General features: G+C 34.5%; 1 protein-coding gene and 1 pseudogene across 2 annotated transcripts in view; both read right to left on the bottom strand.

The window, feature by feature from the left end:
- KHDRBS2 (KH RNA binding domain containing, signal transduction associated 2) overlaps window positions 1-14,767 on the bottom strand; it is a 699,319-nt gene that overhangs the window by 314,006 nt on the left and 370,546 nt on the right. The gene's annotated exons all lie outside the window — the stretch shown is intronic.
- The window catches only part of LOC309607968 (CAP-Gly domain-containing linker protein 3 pseudogene), a 67,298-nt pseudogene that overhangs the window by 23,248 nt on the left and 29,283 nt on the right, over window positions 1-14,767 (bottom strand). The window contains exon 1 of the transcript in view: window positions 1-14,767. This exon is cut by the window's left edge and continues 23,248 nt beyond it; it is cut by the window's right edge and continues 29,283 nt beyond it. The product of the transcript in view is annotated as a CAP-Gly domain-containing linker protein 3 pseudogene (transcript).

Below are 14,767 nucleotides of genomic sequence, written 5' to 3' on the forward strand. Positions count from 1 at the left end.
TATGTTAATTTAGATTTTATTCAATTTAGAATTTATTAGTTTATTAATTTATTAATTCTAAGTAGATAAAGATACGTTAATTATACATCATTTATTATAAGTAATGGTTGCACAGAAATACATGTTAACTTAAAACGTGGAACATAATAGTTAAGCTTAATTATCCTTATACTTCTTTTTTTTTTAATCAATTAAATCATTTATTCAGTATTTATTGAGAGGCTCTAATATATCAGTATAGGAATTCAGGAGTGAACTAAATTGACAAAAATCTTCGCCTGAAGTGAGCTAAAATTTTGGTGTTGGGGAGTGATGGGCAAAAAATAAAAAAGTAAAAAAACAATATTTGATGAAGTGCTGTATTAAATATTAAATATGTGATGATATTGCTATATTAAGAATATGTGGAGAGGCTGCGACAGTGAGAGGCCCATGCACCGCAATGAAGATTGGCCCCCGCTTGCCACAACTGGAGAAAGCCCTCGCACAGAAACGAAGACCTAACACAGCCAAAAATAAATAAATAAATTAATTAATTAAAAAAAAAAAAAGAATATGTGATGATATGTGCTATATGAAAAAATATAACAAGAAAAAGAACTAGAAAATGCTGGAGAAGGTGGTAGTGATCTCAATATTTAAACAGGGTCAACTCAGGAAAAGTCTTGTGAAGTTACTTGTGAGCTAAGACTTACGGGGGTGAATGGAGAGATCTGGGGGAAGAGCTTTAGGGAAGTGGAGAGAGCAAAGGCAGAGGTTTTGTGGTGGGTGTATGCCTGCCCTGTTTGTGAACGTCAGTAAAGCCAGTGTGGCTAGAGCTCTCAGTAAGCTAGGAGTCATTGGGGATTTTTAAACAGAAGAGTGCCAAGACATGACATATGATTCAAAAGGATCACTAGATGTGCTGTGCTGAGAATAGGTGATAAGTGGGATGGAGGCCCACAGAGGACTTGGCAGAGCAGTTAGAGGCTTGTTTACTGTAGCCTAGCAATATGGTACCCAGAAAAATCAGGCACATGGGAAAGAAGCCAAACAAGGAGGAACACCTCTTTCCATGTGTTCAATAGCACTCAGTGTTTTTCTGTATAATCGCAATTAGACCACTCTGCTGACCTCCATACTGGTAACTGGGTAGGGTGGTCATTAATAGAATGGACTAAATAAACCACGGCCATAATAGGGGCTTGGGTTTAAAACTGCTAATAGTAACATTAAGCCATTTAATCCTTTCACTTAAATTAACATCTTTTTTATAAAATGATGCCTCAAACAACATTCAGGCTTGTAATTGAGTTGGTTGATATTAATAAATACTTGCAAAATTAGTTCGGTAGAAGAGTGACCACTAAGATTTCCAACTAAAGGTAGAACAGTTGAATGGTGCTGCTTCACAGGTATGTGTTGTATGCAGTCGTTTGCAACATGCTTTAAATAACTACTTAACAGTGATTATGTCATCCAATTTACGTTGTTATTTGTACAATCCATACTTTCTGAAAAGAGAAACAGGATTAAAAATTAGTGCCATTGAAGTGTTAAGGAATAATAACTAATTTGTAAAAATGTATTGAGCATGTATTATGTGCCAATAGTGATGAGATTTCTTGCAGTTACAAAGATAAATATTATCTTTTCTTCAAGGAATTCATAGTTTTGTGGAGTAATAAAATTTCTAATAGGGATAAGCACATGAATATTACTCAGAATATTTAGTGAGCACTCACTGTGTGCTGGGCATTTTGTTTTGCATGTATTATATCTTCAATTTTACATACCTATAAAGTAGGCAGTAATGTTATTGCCATTTTAAGAATGAGAAAACTGACACAGATTAAATGACATGTCTATACACACAGGGAGTATAAATAATTATGAATTTTTTTTCATATAGAAATAATTATAAAAAGTGTTTTGGTGTTATAAAAATGTACTGTGGGTTTATAGATGGAGGTCCAAGGGTATGCGGGAAGCATAGCAGAAAAAGAAAGTAATGTGTGGTTCTGATTCTGGGTGACAGAAAAGAGGCCACGTGACAAAAAGAACCATAAATGCAAAGGGACATGTATTTTTTTTTTTTAAAGAACTGTGTGAGAGGCATTAATCTTTGCTGGTATGGGGGTGGGTAAGCTTAGGAGGAACAGGGCCTGAGTTTGGTAAGTAGTTTGAAAGCAGATTGTGAAAGTACCTTTCTTAGGAATTTGAAACTGATCGTGTAGACAGGGGAGTTTCTAAGAGTTTTAAAGTAGAATACAAGTGCTTTAGAAAGACAGTGCAGTGAAAGGGCATAGAATCCTCTCCTGAGTTAGTAACTGTATAATATGATGACAGTGGAAAGCAAACAAGGGAAAGTTTGGAGAACAAGTTTGGAAACACAAACCAGGAGACTGATGCCACCAGACAAAGGCTCAAGTCCAGATCTGTGCACTCAAGGGCTGCAGCAAACTCTGGTATGATCTGGGCCAGAGACCATCTTTGAGGGGCCTCATGAGGCAGCCAGGATTTGGGATTATTGGTCATGGAAATTCTTGGTTAAAGGTGGATGGGCACTGAGTCTGTGAGTTTGAAACTCAGGAGAGAGTTCGAAGCAAGATGTTTTGGTGTCATCAGCAAACTGGTGGGATCAGTCAGGAGAGTGAAGAATGTTGTACAGGAAAAACAGCTGGATTATTCTTATTATTTTTTAAAGTCATCTCCCATGTCTGTATAATGGAAAGTTGTGGGACAGAATTTCAAGCCAGTCTCTGGCTTCCTGACTTCATTCATCACCTCCTTCATCCTTAGCATTCATCATCTTTTTCCAGGAGCAGTATCTACTTGACCCAATGTAGCTCAAAAGAAGCTGCCTTAGATTTGGAATATGATAGACTTTACATTACTGACTTTGTCATGAATAACTGGGCAAACAGGAAAATGTGCTTAAAGTTTAGAGAAAACAACAAGAAAAAGAACAACAAAAATAATAAAAATATAGCCTACCTTATAGAGTCTTTAGGAAGATAAGTAATAATAAACATAAAGCACTAAGTAGGCACATGAAAGGTCTGTAGACTTACTTTACAGTAAGCATAGAATAACTACTATATGCTAAATATTGAGGTTATAGTTACAAGCAAGTCACCTTTTTTACCCCTAAGAAACATAAAAATCTCAATTATAAGCTGCTTTACAAAACATTAAAGAAGTTATATCAATTTTACTCATTAAAATTTGAGAATTATACTCAACTGGGTACTGACAACTTTAGAAGAGTACTGCCTGTTACTCAGAGTATTATAAAGAATAGAAAACATCTCCTTCTTTTAAGTCTCCAAGCCAACTATCTCAGGGCTATCGCATTTAAAAATAAATAGAATTATGACATTCTCCCACCTCAAAAGCAAAAGTTAAGAATTGTTTGCCCAAACTGCCCAATCTGTCCTGTTAACACTCTAACAATTTGGTGGTCCAAGGGTGACCGCATTCATAATCCATCACTTCGAAAACACAGGTTGATTCAACTCACAATAAATAGATGAAAATATGCTGTAAAGCATAAACTGTATGATGTGCATCTGTTGCTCAGATATGGAATAACACAAGGATGAGATATTTATTTCCTATATTACAGCTGAGTTTTGCAATTAGCTATAAAATTGTAGCATGTGATAGTTCTGTATCTACAAATAAAATAGGCTATGAGAGCAAATAATTATTAGGATTCGTTTCACAGATGTAGAGATTGACACCACTGACCTTTCCCCTCTGAGCTCTGCCCAATCTTGGATACTCCCTACACCAAGTGCTTTCCAGTATCAAAGGAGATGCTGGCAGGGTTCTACTCATTGCTTGCACAAGTGAGCAAACCATGTTCTTGTGTTTATCTCAGTGTATAAAATGCGAAAATTTCCACATAAAAATGGAAGTTTCCTATAGTAAACAATGTGATTGTTACCAATTTACATTTTGATTGCCTATTCAAATTCAGTATATAATACAGCAATTCTTTTTGGCTTCTATATTCAAATTTATACTTAGTAATTGTAGTCTCTGGAACTTATTTAGTGTAAAGTGTCAAGCAAAGCTGAATGAATTCTCTGGACTTCCCTGGTGGCACAGTGGTTAAGAATCCACCTGTCAATTCAGGGGACGCGGGTTCGAGCCCTGTTCTGGGAAGATCCCACATGCCACGGTGCAACTAAGACCATGTGCCACAACTACTGAGCCTGCGCTCTGGAGCCTGGGATCCACAACTACTGAGCCCGCATGCTACAACTACTGAAGCCCGTGAGCCTTGAGCCCATGATCCGCAACAAGAGAAGACACTGCAGTGAGAAGCCTGTGCACTGCAACGAAAAGTAGCCCCCACTTGCCACAACTACAGAAAGCCCGCACACAGCAATGAAGACCCAACGCAGCCAATAAATAAATAAATAAATAAGTAAGTAAATTTATTTTAAAAATATAAAATTGCTATGTGGAGACAGGTTAGTGAAGAGGAAATATGAGTCTGCTATTTGTATAATTCTCTATCTGTTGAGGCATGAGTATTTTAAATTCTGAACTATTCATACTGTTCTTCACAATGGCCAAATATCTCATACAATTACTTCATTTATTTTATTTAATCTGACTTTACTCACAATATACTTTCTAGCATATCTTAAGATCATATAAACATAATAAATATGCATTTTAGTGGGGGGCTACAATATGACATGGATTTAACAGAGGGCTACATGCAGGTCATTATATTTTTGTACTGTAGGAAGAACAATTATTCAAACAGGCACATATATTTTTGTTAGTTTCTATCATACTTGATATTTCTACCCATATTTTATGGCAAAGGTAATTTATGATCTATACCATATTTATAACTGAAAAATAGATTTCATGATGCTTTAGAAAGATTATAAAACTAAGATTGTTTGTTGGGCCATAAAATCGATTTTCTGTCTGATTCTCTTTTCCATGTTACCACTATTTTTAAAGACTACTGGCAACTCTTTGGTAGTGAAATGTGAAAGTAAATAGTACTACTTATTACAAAATATTGTATTTTAACAATTGCATAAAAATTACAAGTCTGCTACAAGCAAATATATTTCCTCTAAAGATGGCTGAAAAAGGATCCAAATAAGGCAATGATCCTTTTTCAATCTATGGGAAGGTTGGATACAGTGCATTTTTGCTCCTGTGTGGTTCTCTATGTCACCAGAAAATAGAGTGGGAAGAAGTGCTAATATAGGAAGCCATAAAGAAAATAATTATGGGGGGTTAGAAATTAGAGCTCAGGAGTTTATCATTTTATTATAATAACATGTGTCAGCTCTGTGCTTAAGTATGTAACAACTTTCCCATCTGTCATCAAATTATACCTTAGTGAATGTTGATGTTTTATCATATGTAGTTTTAATAGTTAATATACAAATTTAAGTATTGGCCAACATTATTCTTTCTGTCTGTTTGTTTATATCTAGGAGGTATTATTTTTTAAATATTCTAGAATAATCGTATTTTGGCCATCCTCACTAAATCAAATTTTTACAAAGTAATGTAAATTCTAAGTGCCAATAACATTTAATTTCTGTTGTGGTTTGGATGCCTTATACATCATTTTGCAATATCCAATTGTATTTGTTATTTTTAAAAGTGTTGAAAGTAAGTTTTAAAATTAATCTTAAATGTTAAAAATATGTACCCTATTGATGTCATATTTTATCTGACTCGAGTGATTGTAAAGTTTTTTCTTTCAAGTAATTATCAGAAAAACAACTTTGAGAGAAGATTCTAATTTTACTGTAGTTATAGCTTACAAGCAAGTCCTTCAGATTGATTCCTCATAGCTGTCTTTAACATGTGTGGCTCTAGGCCAATATCAAAAGCTAACATCAGTTTTTCTACCTGCATGAATTTGGCTTAGAAAATATTTTACCTAATTTCTATCACTTAGTCATGTTAATAGCAATATAGCAAGAGTCTGCCCAAAGGCCATTTTCTACCATCTGGATACCTGAGGGTTATTAACACCCCCTCAATCATTCACATTCAACTTATTGAGAGTGAGGTACGGGGAAGATTTCAGCAAGTTGGAATGCGTCACAAGGAGAGAGAAAATTACTCACTCAAAATCGATTAATTTGTCAAGACTCCTTGATGTTGCTAAGTTCTTGCAGGTTATCATGAAATATAACAAAACCACACTGTGAATACAAATTTGTTGACAAGCAGAAAACTAACAGTCTAAAAATAATATAACTGTCCTTTAACAAATATTTAAACACATTAACCTACATTTACTATAAATAGATATATCTTCAAAATTGTTGGATGAAGCTGTTATTTGTATTAACTTTTTGCATGAATTTAAACATCATTTCTCTGGGTTTTTTGGTCTTCTCATCCACTAAACAAAGATCAAGATTATTTGATTTCTTAACCCTCTCCTCCCCAAATCTAACATCCTATAGCTTGACATTTTTATTTGTAAAGACAATGAACACAGAAGTGTTGAGAAACAGCCAGGTTCTTATAATTGGCAATTCTTATAGGAAATGCTAAAAGAAAGTAATTTCAACATTGTGTACCAACGTGGACTTTCTGAATGAATTGGCAGGTGATAATGGACTCCATAAAACACTTAAAGGAAGATGACTAGTGACTGTAAGTTTAATGAGAATATGTATAGAGAGAAAAAAAAGGAGAATCATAATGAAAGCAAGTAAAGGGGGAGTTAATTTAAGCAAGTTATTTCATGAGTTGCCTGGAGGAAGCTAAGTGCCAGGCTTCAGTAGTTTTGCTTCAGTTCAGTGTTAAACTTAAAAAGATCAAAGAAAGATCATTCAAAATTAATACATGCAATTTTCTCAGGTGGATGGAAATAATCTTCTGACAACTTTTGTTTCAAAGAAGCTACTCTTTTGCATATCTGAAATACATACCTCTCAATTTTACATAATAATATGAATCACCAAAGAATTCAATCCTACTGCACACAAACAAAAAAATATTTTTCTTTATAATGGTAAAAATATACTCTAAAAATTACTAAAAGTTTTGCCTAAAATACCACCCATATGGATCTTCATTGGAAATCACTATAAGAAAATATGGTTTGATTCCTTTATATATTATCATATAACAGGGGTAAAGTTTGACATAAAGCTTATGATCACAGATACATAAGCCTTTGATAGTCATTTGTTGAAACTTTCAAGTAACTGAACTTTTTATAAAGGTTGAAAGTTTTATAAAGGCCAAAATAATAATACTACCCAAAAAAACAAAAAAATCTGAATGTCGGACTTAAAAACTTTTATTTGGACAAGTATCTATATATCTATGAGGATATATATATAAATAGATACATAGATTTTATATAAAATCAAAGAAGGTGATTCAAGCATTTTTATATGCTCACCTTTCTAGTAATCGTTTTAAATATTAAAATTTCATGCTTTTGAGGGAGCATTGCAGACTAACCAATTCTTGAATCTTACAAAGAAGTGAGATATCCCATCGGTATAAGCCATCATAGAATATATACTGGTCACAATTGCTTCTCAAGGACATACAGAAACATATCTAACAAGTACCACCTAATTAAAGAGGAAGATTCTCTTTTCTCTATAAATTGTGCAGTCCTGCATAGAATGGACCTATTTATTGAAATTTCTTCTTGACTTTACAAAGGTAATTTTTCTTGATTAATAGAAAGCTGATTAAGAATCCCAGAATTTATTGTCTTGGAAAATAAAATAATTTTAATTTCAAGTTGCCAAACGCTGTGTTTCCATATATACATATATATGGAAATACCCTCAGAATTCCCAAATTGGGTGATAGAAACTTGGAATTCAGAAATTCTTTCAGATTTACTGCAGCAAAGATTCAGGAGATTGAGAAAAAGCATAGAAGATTGAGTAAACTCTCATGGGCATGTCATATCTCTTTTTCTTTTGTTTCCTAAGACCATATTTTTTCATTAAAGGAATTTAGGTAGACTCTTGAAAACTGAGGTTAATGAACAGACCTCTGAAGAGAGGACATGAGATAATAAATGTTGCCTAAGATTCATGATCCCTGGAACTAAGCAAAAATCAGTGGATTTTGAATGAGAGATGTTTATAAAGTTTATTTATCCTTCTTTTTCCTATTGCCATTGTCAGTCTCACCTCTGTCAATTTTGTTCTCAGCTAGCAATAGGACAAGAGAGGAAGGGAGATAATGGTTGAGAAGTATCCAGGTAGTAGAAGATTAACTCTGTGGGGATCAGCAAAGAAAAAAGGTGAGAGAAAGTGCAGGGGCAACTGGAGAAAGGGAGATTATATGTCTAAACAGGGAGTTCTTCAGAGGCTGTTCTTGCACAACACATTGTGTTGGAGACTGTCAGAATAGCCAGGAATGATTAATATTTTATTACCTAAAAATATACATTCACAGAATATGATACTTGAGGTTTTACAATACCATAATAGTAATTAGCACATTATTCTGCAAAGTGAGGACAAATTCCCTGAGTAAAATTGTTTGCTTCAATGTTGCTAAATCCTCAATATTATTCATATTCTGAACAATGCATTAAGATTGAATGAACCATGATACACCACATTAAAAAAACAGAGGATAAAATCAATATGATATCTCAATATATACAGAAAGAGCATTTGACAAAATTCAACACCCATTTATGATAAAAACTCTCAATAAAGTGTGTATAGAGGGAACATATAATTATGTTTAACACAATAAAGGCCATATACGACAAACCCACAGCTAACATCATACTCAGTGGTGAAAACCTAAAGCTCTTCCTTTAAGATCCAGCACAAGACAAAGATGTCCACTCTTGCTGTTTCTATTCAACATAGTATTGGCAGTCCTAGCCATGGTAATTAGATGAGAAAAGAAATAAAAGTCATCCAAATTGGAAAGGAAGAAGTAAAACTGTCACTATTAGCAGATGATACTACATATATGAGAAACCTTAAAGATTGCACCAAAAAAGCTACTAGAACTAATAAATGAATTCAGCAAATTTGCAGGACACAAAACTAATATACAATCTGTTGCATTTATATACACTAATAACAAACTGTCAGAAAGAGAGATTAAGAAAATAATCCCATTTATAATTGCATCAGTAAGAATAAAATAACTAGGAATAAATTTAATCAAGGAGGTGTAAGGCTTATAGTATGAAAACTAAGAAATTGATTAAAGAAATTAAAGACAACAAAAATAAACAGAAAGTTATACCATGTTCATGGATAGAAAAATTAGCATTGTTAAAATGTCCATACTACCCAAAGCAATACACAGATTCAATGCCATCCCTATCAAAATACCAATGGCATTTTTCACAGAACTGGAAAAACTAATCCTAAAATTTGTATGGAATCACCAAAGACCCCAAATGGCCAAAGCAATCTTGAGAAAGAACAAAACTGGAGGTGTCACACTCCTTGACTTCAAACTATACTACAAAGCTATATAGTAATCAAAACAGTATGGGACTGGCACAAAACAGATACATATATCAATGGTGAATAGAGAGCCCAGACATAAACCCAGGCTCATATGGACAATTAATCTATGACAAAGGAGGCAAGACTATACAATACAATGGGGAAAAGAAAGTTTCTTCAGAAAATGGTGTTGGGAAAACTGGACAGCTACATGCAAAAGAATGAATCTGAATCACTATCTTACACCATATGCAAAAGTAAACTCAAGATGGATTAGAAACTTGAATGTAAGACCTGAAAATATAGAACTACAAGGAGAAAACATAGGCAGTAGGCACTCTGACATTAGTCTTAACAATATTTTTTTCGCTCTGTCTCCTCAGGCAAGGGAAACAAAAGCAAAAATAAGCAAATGGGACCTAATCAAACTAAAAAGCTTTTGCACAGTGAAGGAAACTGTGGGAAGCATGCAGTCTTAGCCAGAGGTAACTCCTGGAGGAGACAGTATGTTTCTCACAGAAAGCAAAGCCTTTACCCTTGACTTGGAATGCACTCTTTTCCCCAGGCCTGAGGAATGTAAAAGAGATTAGCAAAGCTATCTCAAGCCAGGAGACCTCAGGGAGCTGAGAGTCCTGGTTGTTCCTTATGGCTGGGGGCTGTGTGTGTGCCTGGTTAAGGGAAGATAATGTTCAAGGATAGTTATTGTAAACTTGTTGACGTCCACGATGGTGACTGAACTGAGACGATAAGAAATTCTATGGGTTCATTGTTTAATAATGAGTTCCTCTTCTGTCTATATTAGATTCAGTAAATTCTAAATAAAGTGCCTTGTAACTATCAGTTGTCTTGGTCCTTCTGAACACATACTCGTGGTGCTATTCAGTCCCTTACCCCTCTCCGTCGGGACCTGGAAGACTCCCTGCGGTGGCTGGACCATCGCAGGAAACAATCAATGAAACAAAAAGGCTGCCTATGAATGAGAAAACATATTTGCAAATGATATACCCAATAAGGGATTAGTATCCAGAATATATAAAGAAATCATACAACTCATCATCAAAAAACAATCTGATTAGAATATGGGTAGAGGACTTACATAGACATTTTTCCAAAGAAGACATAGAGATGGCCAACAGGCACATGAAAAGATGCTCAACATCACTCATTATTAGGAAAATGCATATAAAAATCACGATAAAATATTAACTCACCCCTGTCAGAATGGCTATTATCAAAAAGACAAATATAAGTGTTGGTGAGGATATAGAGAAAAGGAAACCTCCTTCACTGTTGGTGGGAAAGTAAGTAGTGCAGCCACTATAGAAAACAGTATGGAGGGTCCTCAAAAAATTAAAAATAGAACTGCCACATGATCCAGCAATTCCACTCCTGGGTATTTAACCAAAGAAAACAAAAACACTAATTCAAAAAGATATATGCACCCTTATATTCATTGCAGCATTATTTACAATAGCCAAGGTATGGAAGCAGTCTTAGTTCCTATCAATAGATGGTTGGATAAAGGAAGTTTTATATATATATATATATATATAATGGAATATTACTCAGCCATAAAAAAGAATGAAATCTTGGCATTTGTAACAACATGGACGGACCTAGAGGGTATTTTGCTAAGTAAAATAAGTCAGACAGAGAAAGACAAATATTGTATGATTTCACTTACACATGGACTCTAAAAATCAAGCAAGTGAACAAACATAACTAAACAGAAATAGAGTCATAGATACAGAGAACAAACAGGTGATTGTCAGAGGGGAGGGGGATTGGGAGGAAAGAAATATGTGAGGCAGATTATAGATTATAGATGATGGATGTTAATTAAACCTATTGTGGTAATCATTTCATGATGTATGTAGGTCAAATAGTTATACTGTATGCCTTAAACTTATACAGTGTTGTATGTCAATTACATCTCAATATAACTGTGAAAAATGTTTGATATTATAAGACGGTAATAGAAAGGTCTGTGATAATAGTGTATTGATAAGTAAATGTTCCCCCAAGATGAATGTATTACCCATATTAAACACCTATATGGAACAATATAGATCATAAAAATGCACACAAGAAAATTTTCTTGCTAAAGTTTATTTTTAATAGTAATAGTTTATTAATTATGAATAACTTTCACTAAACATCTCAAAAGTATAAAACCATATTTTTTAAATGAGTATATTTCATGAAAATAAAACAGGATTGCCTTATTTGGAATATTCTTTGCTAAAATTTTACAAACATTATTTTCACAAGAAATAATTATGTTCAAATATTTATTGTACTGAATAATGTGCTAAACTAGCCAGAAGACAGAATGTACACCACTTCTTGTTCCCTGTCAGCTTCTCCATTCCTTCAAGCTTTGTTTATATTTTGTAGCAAGATACCACATATTTTTGATTGCATACCCAAGTACACACAGAAATATTTGCAAGTTAAATTTTATTTATTTAGAAGCATTTTCTTTGCAATGTGTTTCTCTTTGTTCCTTGGATACCTAATTTCCATGGATTTAATTTTAAATGTCTTTCCTTGATTTTAATTTTCTTTCTCAATATCAAAAAAACAATCCAGTTAAAAAATGGGTGCAAGACCTAAAGAGACACTTCACCAAGGAAGACATACAGATGGCTAAGAGGTACATGAAAAGATGCTCGACATCAGTAATTATTAGAGAAATGCAAATCAAAACTACAATGAGGTATCACCTCACGCTGGTTAGAATGACCATTATCAAAAAATCTAGAAACAATAAATGATGGAAAGGGTGTGGTGAAAAGGGAACCCTCCTGCCCTGTCGGTGGGAATGTAAATTGATACAACCACTATGGAAAACAGTATGGAGGTTCCTTTAAAAAAAATAAAAATAGAACTACCATATGACCCAGCAATTCCATTACTGGGCATATACCCTGAGAAAACCATAATTCAAGAAGAGACATGTATCACAATGTTCATTGCAGAACTATTTACAATAGCCAGGATGTGGAACCAACCTAAATGTCCGTCCACAGATGAATGGATAAAGAAGATGTGGCACATATATATAATGGAATATTACTCAGCCATAAAAAGAAATGAAATTGAGTTATTTGTAGTGAGGTGGGTGGACCTAGAGTCTGTCATACAGAGTGAAGTCAGAAAGAGAAAAACAAATACCATATGCTAACGCATATATATGGAATCTAAAAAAAAAAAAGGTACTGATGAACCTAGTTGCAGGGCAGGAATAAAGAGGTAGACATAGAGAATGGACTTGAGGACATGGGATGGGAGGGGGAAGTTGGTGCTAAGTGAGAGTAGCATCAACATATATACACTACTGAATGTAATATAGTTGGATGGTGGGAAGCAGCAGCATAGCACAGGGAGATCAGCTCAGCACTTTGCAGTGACCTAGAGGGGTGGGATAGGGAGGATGGGAGGGATGCTCAAGAGGGAGGGGATATGAGGACATGTTTATGCATATGGCTGATTTGCTTTGTTGTGCAACAGAAATTAACACAGTATTGTGAAGCAATTATACTTCAATAAAGATCTATTAAAAAAAATTAAGCCAAATAATACCTTTCAAAATAAACAGAAATATGTTAGGTGTAAATAAAAAGAATTGATACTATCAAGCATAAAACATGAAAAGACAAGATAGGATTCCTAGAATCGTTAACATAATACATGCAATCCATTTATGATCCATAATAATAACCAGTTATTTATACAAAAATGACTTTTCACTTAGAAAAGGACTAAAATTGCATGCGGAATGGTACAATGTAGGTAATTAAAGAACTGGTAAATCTGCCTGTAGAAATCACATTAATGCTTTATATGTGTGTGAGTGCTTAAGCATACAGGTACACACCAACAGAGAGAAAGAGACAGAGAGAGAGAGGAGAGATGATGCTGGCTAATCCTTTTACAAAGGTACTAGGAAACAAGTTAGGCAGATAAAATAACCAGACATAGATTATCAGACACAATTCAGAAATATACTTACAGATCACAGAATCAATGCTCTCTACTACATTTAAAACAACTAGACATTATAAACATGTTTATACAACACCTCTGTACTTATTATAACTTAGGTGCACACTGATGTCCATTAGATTAACCACTTAGCTTAAATTCCATTAACATTATCATAATAGAAAAATATCACATATAAAAATGCATGGACTCCACATTTTAAGAATTACCTCTTTGCCCCTCTCCTTTCATGTTTTAAGATAGAACAGTAAAGATAAAAACTGGTTCTTAAGAGCAAAATGAGGTAAAGCCTCAGATCACCCATGATGCCATCTAGGACTAATTCTTTCTCAGTTGCTTTCAAATAGCGCAGAAGATTGTACTAAAGTCAAGCCTATCCTAAAATGCTTTAAGCCAATTTTTTTAACTTAAAGAGAAAAAAAATAAATACTGTGTGAATCAAACCCTAACAAGAACAAAACATTCACTTAGATGGTTCACATGAAGAGATTTTAATGAAAAGGCTATTTGGAGATGCATGGGCTGGAAAGGATAAGCCATTCTGAATCCAGCAACATGGCAAGACATGACCATCTCTGGTACTGAAGGAACAGGGGAGGAAGTAGCTACAGGGATGTTGAAACCATGGAGCGGGTACTTCCCAGTGGATATTTAGTCCTGGGGGTATGTAGGTACCAGTAGACACATAGCTCCAGAGCAAGGAGGACAAATGGGTGAAACATCCAGACCTCTCACTGCCACCTTCTGCACCCCTGCTATTGCCTCTCCCTGGCCAAACTCGGGCACCCCACCTAAGCCAGAGAGCTAGGAAGTTAGATAGGTACAAGATTCAGCCTTCCTAGTCTTAGAACAGAGAAGAAAAGAAAGGTGAATGGATATGGAGTGGGCAAATGGATAAAAATCCAACAGAGATACCCAGTCTTTTAAAATTGTATTCCATTTTCACCCTAGAATTATATATCAAACCAAATTAAAGGGGATCAAAAATCAAGAATGTTTATGGTTTCCTTTGCTGTGCAAAAGCTTTTAAGTTTCATTAGGTCCCATTTCTTTATTTGTGTTTTTATTTCCAATTCTCTAGGAGGTGGGTCAAAAAGGATCTTGCTGTGATTTATGTCATAGAGTGTTCTGCCTATGTTTTCCTATAAGAGTTTGATAGTGTCTGGCCTTACATTTAGGTCTTTAATCCGTTTTGAGTTTATTTTTGTGTATGGTGTTAGGGAGTGTTCTAATTTCATACTTTTACATGTACCTGTCCAGTTTTCCCAGCACCACTTATTGAAGAGGCTGTCTTTTCTCCACTATATATTCCT

Source organism: Balaenoptera borealis, assembly GCF_965194805.1.
Source record: "Balaenoptera borealis genome assembly, chromosome: 12".
NCBI classification, from domain to species: Eukaryota; Metazoa; Chordata; class Mammalia; order Artiodactyla; family Balaenopteridae; genus Balaenoptera; species Balaenoptera borealis.